This window comes from Microtus ochrogaster, chromosome 1 (genome assembly GCF_000317375.1).
Source record: "Microtus ochrogaster isolate Prairie Vole_2 chromosome 1, MicOch1.0, whole genome shotgun sequence".
Lineage (NCBI taxonomy): Eukaryota > Metazoa > Chordata > Mammalia > Rodentia > Cricetidae > Microtus > Microtus ochrogaster.
Window position 1 is genome coordinate 89,722,244 of NC_022009.1, and position 9,399 is coordinate 89,731,642.

A 9,399-nucleotide genomic window follows, 5' to 3' on the forward strand; every position below is an offset into this window, starting at 1 on the left:
GCCTAGGCTCCCACACAGCCAGTATGTGCAGTAGGATCAAAACCCAGTGCCATTGTTCTTGACTTCTCAGCAGTCCTCATTGGCCAAGACTTTTTTTTTTTTTTTACAAAAAGCATCAAATAATTTCAAAAGGACACAACTTCAGTCTTATTCTAGGTGTTGTCCCCATGAAGAGAGCAAATGCAGTCACTTTCTGCTTGCTCAGAAATAGAACTTCTCTAGGTAACCCATATTGGCCTAGAATTCAACATGTAGCATAGGCTGAACTTGAACTTGACACCCCAGCCTGACTTCATAAAATCTAAAACTGCAAATCCAGTTTTGGAGGTGTCACAGCTCAGGAAAAAAAAAAGGATCCTGGCAGTTGGGAGCCAAGGAATACTGAGTGTTGTTACAGCTCAGGTGGAAGAGTCTCTGGCAGTCGGGAGCCAGGGAATAATAGCATAGGGCACAGTAAGCATAGCAGTTTACAGCCCTGCTCTGGGGAAGGTTTCCCCACAGTGACAACTCTGCTCCTGCAGGAGAGGACGTCCCCAGAAAAGTTGTTACAGCTCAGCTCTGGTGCTCCAGAGTATAGCAGCTCTGCTCTGCTAGGGGAAGGCTTCCCCAACCAAAGCCTTACAGCCCTGCTCTGCTTCTGACTTCTCAGGTGAAGTTGTAACAACTCTGCTCTGCTAGCAGAAGGCTTCCCCAGGGAAAGTGTTACAGTCCCCTCCGTCTATGCTCCAGGGAAAGAAGGTCTCACCCCAACCTTGTTCAAGAGATTTATTGGAAGGGAAGAATCCAGGAAACGGGCTGCCTCTGCCAGGGTGGAAGAAAAGCAGATGCAAACTCAACAGGAATAGGCCTTATAGAGGACTTCTTAGGGGTGGAGTTTTCCAGGGAGAAGAGGGATTGGTTAGTTTTTCCCTGCTCAGGGATTGGTCAGTTTAGTTATCCAGTGGCAGAGATGGCTCTGACATTATGGCCAAACTGTGTTTCTTTCACTGGTCCTTTTTAGCTTTTGGACTCTAATCTTAGGTCCAGGGCATATTTCTTTCCCTGACTCTGGTTCTAGGGACACAGTGTGTTTCTTTGGCACTGGTTTCAGAGGCAGGGTGCATCTCTTTGGTTCTGGGTTTGGAAAGAAAGCATTTCTTTCCCTAGTTTGGGTCTCAGAACCAGAGTGTGTTTCTTTCACTGGTTCAGGTCTCAGAACCAGGTGTGTTTCTTTCACTGGCTCTGGTTTCAGGGCCAGGGTGGGTTTCGTTGGCTGACCTGTTTACCCTACAATTTCATTGCTATTTTCTTGATTAATTTTTATTTTAATTTTATTTATTTTTATTTTCATATAAGAATAGATTGTACATTGAGTATATTTCTTCCTTTCCTCCACCCTCTCATTGAGCCCCTGGAGCAGTGGTTCTCAACCTTCCTAATGTTGTGACCCTTTAATACAGTTACTCATGTTGTGACGACCCCCAATGATAAAATATCTTTGTTACTACTTCATAACTGTAATTTTGCTACTGTTATGAATTTTAATGTAAATATCTGTTTTCTGATGGTCTTTGGGGACCCCTGTAAATGGGGTTACAACCCACAGAATGAGACTCACTGCCCTTGCATCTCGGGTCTTAACAATTTCACTTATCCTTCTGTGCCATATAAGCATGATGGTTTATGTAGCTACAATCTACAAATCTAGGGTCTACAAATAAGAGGAAACCTACAATACTTGTCTTTCTGAAACTAGCTTAATTTGCTTAATATGATTGTCTCCAGTAGCATCCATTCTCCTAGTACATAGTGTTGCTCTTTGTGACGGAGAGAAATTCCATTTCATATACATCCCACATTTTCTTTTTCTATGCCTCTGCTGCTGCTAAGCTGGTTCTCTAATTGAACCTAACCATAACATTCTATTCCCTGACCTCCATGGGCTTGTAATAATATCACAATGAAAAATGCATTTAGTTCAATTTCAAAAGACCCTATAGCCTATCATCGTCTCAACATTGTTTGAAGGTCTAAAGTTCAAAGCCTCTTCTTGGATTCACGCAATCTCTTAACTGTAATCCCCTATAAAATCAAAATTAAAAAGAATACATCACATGTTTCTAACATATAATGGCACAGGATATACATTATCATTCCAAAACATAAGGAAGGGAGCATAGTGAGGAAATACTGGACAAGAGCAAAAAGGAAAACAGCTGGGGAAACTCCAAACTCTGCATCTCCGTGTCCGATATCAAAGTGCTCTTCAGATCTCCAACTCCATTGCTCTTTCTTGACTGCAACACACTTCCTTCTCTTAGACTGCTTCCACTCCTGGTTAGCCACTCTCCTCCACAGGTATCCATGACTCTGGCCTCTCTCTCTAAGGCAATCCAGGCTGCAGCCTCACAGTTTCATGCAATGGCCTCTGTCCTAGGACACCCTGACACATGCCTGGCCTCAGAAACTCTCCTTAGAGGAAGATTCCAATCCCCCTTTCTTCTGTTCTTCATTCTAAATCCAGAACCATATGGCCAAGCTGCCGAGTTCTGCAAGCAAAGCTGTTTTCTGAGGCTGGAGCATGGCCCCCTTGTTCAACTACATCAGCTTTCTGGTTTGGATGATTACTTTCAATACCTAAGCTAGGCTGTCCTGGAACTCGCTCTGTAGATCAGGCTGCCTCAGATTTAGAGATCTGTCTGCCTCTGCCTCCAGAGTGCAGGGATTAAAGGTGTGCACATTAACCACCACACCCATATCTGAGATTTTTGTTAATCTCTTTTCACAAGCTGGAAGTTTACCTGGGTGGGATCTTGCCCCGAGGTCACCACTCCCTTTATTCCATTTCTTAATCTGTTTATCTCCTTGAACACAGAATTTAGCTCCATCTCACTTCCTGATGCTCCTTTTCTCCTTAAATTGTACATTTTGTATTTTTCTTGCTCAGCTTTCTCCTCTTCATTATAAATTTTCATTAGAGTTAGCACCAATAACCATGAGACAGAGTCTTATCACAACAATACCGCAGTCCCTGGTACCAACTTCTGTCTTCGTTAGGGTTTTATTGCTGTGAGGAGGCACAGTGACCATGGCAACTCTTATAAAGGAAAACATTGGGACTGGCTTAGAATTCAAGGGTTTAGTCCGTTACCATCATGGTGGGAAGCATGACAGTATGCAGTAAGATACAGTGCTGGAGAAGGAGCTGAGAGTTCTACATCTTGATCCACAGGCAGTAGGAAGATAATGCCACACTGAGCATGGATGACTTGAGCATCTGAGACCTCACAAAGTGCCCCAGTGACACTCTTCCTCCAACCAAGTCACACCTACTACAACAAGGCCACACTTCCTAATAGTGCCACTCCCTATGGGCCTATGGGGCCCATTTTTATTCAAAATACCACACTAACTTACTGTAAAAAGTGTGTGCGCATGTATATATGCACACGCATGCACATAATCAAACTAGTTCACAGCATTCCTGTAACGCTGTTTTTCTCTGATTATACAGCTATAGGAAGTGAATCTCTGAAAGACTAAATAACTTGCCCAAGGCTGCACAGATAATGAAGACCATTTGGAACTTCTGCCCAAGCCTATCTGACCTTAAAAACCATCGTTTTTGGCTCCAGACTGGCGTGTGCCTCACCTTTGGTCTGGGATGGAATTTGGCAGCTTTATAATTGCCCACAGACGCCACATGCGCTTCTCTACTAAAAACAATGCTTGCCAATGAAAAGCCCCAAAGAAGAGATTGGAAAACCTAAGAGTAAATGTACAGAAGTCAGAGCTTTGAAATTTTTCCCATCATATTTCCTGAAAGCAATTGTTCATAAAGATAAGGTGGCACTTCCAGTAAAACGGTGACAGCCCCAGAGATGCTGACTCACTCCAAGTGAAGTGTCATTCCTGGAACCGCGTCCTATCTAAAGTGGCCTGTCGGAACTGCAGCACAGACAATGGTCTCTCTGGTCATGGCCCTCTCCTCTGGCTTCCCTTCAGTAGGAGGTTCACAGGAAGCCCTCTGTCTGCCTGGCACTCCACCATTGCCCTGAACTAGAGAAGTCAGCATTCTACAGTTAGTACCCCACTACACACTTTAAGTAAACGAGGTTTTAAATGAATCATTTTTAACAATGTCTCCCTTACTATTTCAGCATTTCTTTTGGATCGTTTACCCTGCTTCATTGCTCAAAAAGTCTCCCCCTCCCTCCGTGTCTGTGTAGAGACACACACACACAAGTGCACATTCATGTGTGTGCTTCTAAGTGGAGAGGCCACAGCTCAACCTTGGAGGTCATTCCTTGGGAACTGTTCAACTTGGTTTTGACTTGATATTTGTTGGGTTGGCTGGGCTGGCTGTCCAGTGGAGGTAAAAAGCCATCCCAAGGATCTGCACAGCTCTGCCTTCCTAGCAGAGCAGTGAGCGCAAGGACACATGTTCCCAGCACTGAGTGCAAGGACACACTTTCCCAGCACTGAGCACAAGGACACATGTTCCCAACACTGAGTGCAAGGACACATGTTCCCAGCACTGTGTGTACAAGGACAGACCTGGGATGTTTTTAGTTAGGTTCTAGGATCAAGCTCATGTCATTACATTTGTAAGGTGAACACTTACCAAATGAGCCATCTCCCCAACCCATGAAAGTCAGTTTTGTAGTTTTACGCCTTTGCCATAGAAAGCAGAGTGTCACCAACTCTTTCTCCAGGGCTCTGTATCCAAGTCTCTGCTGCCTCTCTATTTATGCTCTTTAAGTACTCATTTCTGCTCTGTTCTTTCTTTTCCCCTCCTCATTCCTCATCTTTCAAACTAAAGACTCAATTTATTCACTCAGCGTCTCCTGCATATGCCAATGAGTCACCTTAAATAGAGGTTTGAATTCATTGTTTTATTTGGTTTGTGCAATATTTGACACCACTCACTGTCCACTCCTCAAAACATCCGTATTCACTGACGTCTTCATTATCACTATGTCTGCAGAAAAGCGACAGTAGCTCAGCTCCATTCTGTCACCCTCGACAACCTAAGGTGTCCCCCTCATCTTTTGGAGACCTCTTTAGCCCCAGATAGCAAATTTATATGTACATGCTTATATGTACATATTGTATTTGTACACATGCTTGTGTATATGTATGTGCCACTTCTTTTTGAATTGTTATAACAAAACACTATGACCACGGCAGCTTTGCAGAGGGAAAAGAGTCAACCGTCTGCACAGGGAAATGCACTGAAGCAAGCCCCAGGCTCATCAGCTAACCAGGGACCACAGCGTACCTGACCAGGGACCACGGCCCACAGCATACCTGACCAGGGACCGCCGACCACCACAGCATCAAGCAAAAGAACCATACTGGAAGAAATGCATGGCTTGTGAAACCTCCAACCCAACCCTAGTGACACCAGCTACGGGGACACCAGCTAAACCTACCCAAGCAGTGTGTCACCAACTGGGTACCAAGTATGCAGATGCCCAAGATCAAACCACCACAATGTACAAATAAGTAATCTTGCTTTTTGTTTTTAATTTTTTGTTTCATTTTTTGGGACAGGTTTTCTCTATGTAGCCCTCCCTGGTTGCCTTAAAACTCGCTCTGTAAACCAGGCTGGCCTCAAACTCAGAGATCTGCCTGTCTCTGCCTCTCCAGTGATGGGATTAAAGACATGCGCCACTACTGCCCAGTACTTTATTTACCTTTAAAAACTTTTAACCTTTATTTTTACTAACTGAATATGTGTGTTCTGCCTATGTGTATGTGTGCACATGGCCACAGAGACCAGAGGAGGGCACGGGGTCCCCCAGGACTAGAGTTACGACAGTTGTGAGCCACTTGTGGGATCAAACCTGGGCCCTCTAGATGAGAAACTGCTGCTCCTAATCACAAAGCCATCTCTCCAGTCAATCTCTTTAAATTTTTCAGGTTTTTTTTTTTTGCAGAAGAAGCCACAGAAATCTCCAATCTCACCCATGAAAACTTCTCCTGCTGGATGGTTCTAGTAAACTATGAGAATCTGGTTCCTTGGAAGACTCATAACTCTCTCCTCAAATGCTGTCTTCCCATGGCCTTACTCTTCGCATCCATTTCTTCTCGGTTTTTAAAGTTCCCACCCATCCACACTGGGTCCCACGAATCATGCTTTCCTTGTCCTTCGGAGTACTGCAGGCACCTGGCATGACAGGCTCACTCAAGGTAAACACAATGATATCTCAGCAACACGAGTTGGCTTTTCCTATAAAGACAACAGAATTCTAGGTCAAGAGCATCCTAGATTTTTAGACACTCTTCATGCAAGGCCACTGTCGCCAGATTTCTAGCCAATATATTGCTTATTTGACTAATTTAAAATTATTGCTGGCATCCCTCAGGCTCCTTAATAAACCCTCTAGTGCTAATTGAGAAGAGTGAGAGATCTATATTGACAGTAGGTACCTGATTTAGAGTCTTTCAAATGCTAACTAGCCTCCCCTGGAGGATGTGTTTCTGATTAGGGTACTTTAAATATTAGCAAGCTGGCCCTGGAGGTGAGTTAGGCTAGCTACACACACACATATGGATCATACTTTCCATGCTGAATGAATTTAATCTAACTTGCAGGCAATATAATGCCCTATTTTGCAAAGCCCCACTAGCATGCCTAATTTGTCTACTGGGTAATTAAGCCATGCAGAGTAGATATATAACAAATGTCCCATCAGCGCACAAATGAGTGGCTTTACTTCTCTATTTGTCATGAGGACAAAGCCTCTTGGTGGAACTCAGAATTCATTTCGTCTGTCCAAACTTCAGCCTTCCATCTGGTTCGCAGTAGCTATTGCTGGTCTCAGTCTTAGGAAAGTGCCTGCTTTGGAGCACAAAACACACAAATATTGCAAGTTAGCCTTCCTGGATGCTTCCACGCCACCTCCGGAAGACTAAGTGAAGCTAGTTGTGATCTACTTGAGATCTACTCACACACTTCATGGAAAGATCTCCACAACAGAAGCAGATCCCCCCACCTCAGGGTTGCCAATTACCTTCAACCTCATTAATATTCTTATTATTCAAGAGAGGGATGTGGTTGCCATGAACTTGTCATAGATCAATTAAATCCTGGGAGTCTGTGAGGTGACATTCAGATCGGTGACAAGGTGAAAAGAAATCAATTTTCCCCTTCAGTCTGCAGGTGCCTACCGATTTCCCGGGATGAGTGGTGAACTCTCATTTCAGACACAAAGGCAAAGATGGCCTCGCCTTTGGGGCCAGAGGCTGATTGCTGAGGTGCTGCTGGGAAGAATGGGAACCCCAGGGGTCTTGCCTTGCCATTAGGGGCTCCGATACAAAAAGACCTCTTTATTCTGGCGTCAGAAAAAAAAAAACAGAGGATGGAATTCCTATTCCACCAATCCTTGAAGTAAAATTACCTCGTACATTTGGGCTTCAAACAGGGATAAGAGCAGCAGCCTTCATTATTCCGCCGGTGCATGGTGGGAAGAAATGCTTTCTGAAGAAGAATGCCACTTCAGTGGGAGGAAGGGAAGATGAGTCAAGGCGGAGCAAGCGAGCACACCACTTAATATATAACATCTCTGACCTGTCAGACTCGGCTGTGTAATTCCTGAATGGGCGGGTCAAAGCAAAAAAAAAAAAAGTAGATAATTAAACAAGCCCTAGAGCATTGAGAGGCCTCACGCTTCCAGCTTGCACTGTGAGCAGGCTGGATAGATGGGCCAGGCTTTTAATATATTCTGCTTCCTAATTAGCAATCAGGGCTGATTTTGTCAGTCATTCTACCCATGATGCATACAACCCTGGAACATAGGGCGGGGCAAGGCAAGTTCAGAAAATCAATTATGCTTATGTTTACATTCCCTCGAGGCTGGGGTGTTGCAAAAACTGCCTAAATATTATCGTTCTCCTTACAAAGGCTCTGGAAGGGAGGGTAAGATTGCAATTCAATATAATGAATAAATTTCTGGCTGTTTGGGGAAAGGTACAATGGCTGAATATTTATGAGACTGCTGATGGGTAATGCATTTCATGTGATCTGCAACTGTGAAAACAGAATTCCATTTTTAGAGCTCCCAGGAACAAGTACATGTTCAAGAAATGGAGACCGCTTGTACCTGTGTGAAGTCCCACGCACTCGGCTCACGGTTTAGCCTTTTCTTCGAAGGTGGACGGAAGATTGGGAATTTACTGTTCGTCTCAGAGAAACACCTTTTTCAAGGTCACATCAGACTCAGAGAAGAGGCAGCACAAGACATTCTTCTAGACTCTTGACCTTCAGTCTTCAGTCAAGCCCCTACCTTCCATCTCAAGCGTTCCCGGAAATCCAGACCTGCCTATCCCACCAGTATGGCTTTGGGATTTCTAAAGCCATGAATCCCTACAGGAAGCTTCCCAGACTTCCTCGAGGCTGCTGGCCATGCCTATCATTGAAACCCACTGCTTCCTGTTTCCATGCTCCTTCTTCTTAGTCACCTCACTCTGCCTCGAGTCCTCCCTCCTTTGCAGAGCTGTGCTCTGTTATGATTTCACACCTGGCTCATCACACCTCGATCTCAGATACCTTGCTTGTGTGGTTGACCATCAAAGACACTAAGTAGGCTTTATCTCCGTAACTCAGCATGAATGGTCACCGGCACTTTTCACCCCATGTGTCCCCAGGACAAATGACTGTCCCCTTGCCCCACCCCACTCTTCCTTGTGCCCCCCTGTTACTGCTGGAGGTTAATGACTTCAGAGACTGTCTCTGATACCTCACTCTGTGATGCTTATGTCCGTAAGAGTCCCAACCTCTGAGATGTGAGCTGGGCCTAGTGATTTACTTCTAACAACTAGAACATGGTGACTTGTGACTGCCAAGAGGTTTTTTTAAAAGGTCTATTATATTTATTATATTATATTATGCTTGTTTCTTTCATTTTCTGAGATGAAGTCTCTTGTAGTGTAGTTCAGACTGGCCTTGAGCTCACTAGGCAGCAGAGCGTGACCTTGAATTTCTGATCCTTCAGCCTCTGCCTTCTGATTGTTTGGATTAAAGTTCTGCATCTCTACATACAATGTGGAATTACACCATGTGTAGAGTTTATTAGATGTTTTCCATAAACCCTCTTTACACCTGAGAACAATTTACATGATCCCCAGACATACAGGTACCAAAGATTAAGAATATAAATCAAACATTTACTTTTCTTTTCAAAAAATCATTTACTTTTAAACAATTCTTTTTAATTTTGTTTTATTTCTAAGTGGAGGGAGGGGCTGTGTATGTGCAAGTAAGTGAGGGTTCTCTAGGACAGCGACATCATCCCTCTGGGTGTGAGCCGTAGGCAGTGGTGAGCATGGAGGACAGGTGACATCATCCCTCTGGATGTGACCCATAGGCAATTGTGAGCATGGAGGACAAATGACATCATCCCTCTGGATGTGAGC